The 1,267-nt window shown below is 47.3% G+C and overlaps 1 pseudogene; it reads right to left on the reverse strand.

Moving 5' to 3' along the window:
* Nucleotides 1–423: 423 nt before the first annotated feature.
* LOC150001300 (U6 snRNA-associated Sm-like protein LSm4 pseudogene) lies at nt 424–920 on the reverse strand (annotated as a pseudogene).
* Between the last annotated feature and the right edge of the window lie 347 nt (nt 921–1,267).

Below are 1,267 nucleotides of genomic sequence, written 5' to 3' on the forward strand. Positions count from 1 at the left end.
GGTGAGGCAAAGGTGCAGGGCTCAGCCACACCCACACAACAGCTTCTGAGGCACATGTCTGTCCAGATTTGTTCTGAAAAGACAATTTCAGGTCTGTGCTTCAGGAAAACTCTGTGAACTGTCAATCTCTGTGCAAAGAGCTTAAAAGGAAAACTTCCCGTCCCTTTGCCACACAGGGATCCAACAAGAGAGACAAAACAAAACTGTTTGGAAAATGCCCCCCTTTACACACAAGGGCGAGGGCTCTAAATATGCATTAACACACAGAACTTCCCAGGAATCAAGCTGGCTGCAACTTCACAAAATCAAAGACACCAAATAACATTTTCAACTGTAAAAATTCTGGACTAAAAAAAGGAGGATACAAAATGCACAGGTGGGGGTACCCCCAATACCTGCCTCTTATTTGTGTTCTGAACAGGCTCATGGATCAGACCAGACATGTAGCTGGGAGACAGGGGTGTAGTTGAAGCTCAAGTCTCTGGGGGACGCAGGGCCATCCCACTGTTTTCCCATCTGCCTGCCTGGCTTCTTTTCTGGCTGACCTCTGCTGATGCCTGGGATCCTTCCTGGGCCCCAGCCGCCAAACACATGTTGCCCAGCATCCCGCATGCCAGGGCCTTTCTGCTGCTTCTGCTGCTGTAGACCCCATGACCACGACCTTTGGGCACCATGTCTTCCCTGACCATGTAGATGATCTCGTCAGAGATGAGAACGTACTCGATGGTACTGCCACGGATGCAGCACTTTGGCATTCGCCAGACTGTGTCTCCATTCCTTGATGTGCAGATCACCTCACGCAGGTTAATGCTCATCCAATTGTCACAGTTTACCAGGTGCCCATTTTACCTCTCCCCTTTTTTAAGCCCTACCAACATGGGGTGATTCTGAGCTATCTTTAGCAGAGACAATGGGAGCATGCTGATCAATAGCATCACAGCGTACAGGTGCCTCTGCTACTGCTATTTGCTTAACCAACGTCTGAGATGCATTCGCATAGTTGCAGGTCTTTCATTTCCAGCATTGAATATTGTTATCACCACCTCCTTTACAGATAGGGATACTGAGGTCTAGAGGCTGAGAATGTTGCCCAACACTAGAGTGTGGTGTTGGCAGGGATCTGACCTTCCAGTCACTTCTGCCACCATGAGATTTTTAAAAATTCTATTTTAAAAAATATTTTATTTACTTATTTTTAGAGAGGAGAAGGGAGGGAGAAAGGGAGAGAAACATCAATGTGAGAGAGAAAGAAACAGCGATTGGTTGC

Source organism: Furipterus horrens, unplaced genomic scaffold (assembly GCF_987537825.1).
Source record: "Furipterus horrens unplaced genomic scaffold, mFurHor1.1.pri manual_scaffold_9, whole genome shotgun sequence".
Classification (NCBI taxonomy): domain Eukaryota; kingdom Metazoa; phylum Chordata; class Mammalia; order Chiroptera; family Furipteridae; genus Furipterus; species Furipterus horrens.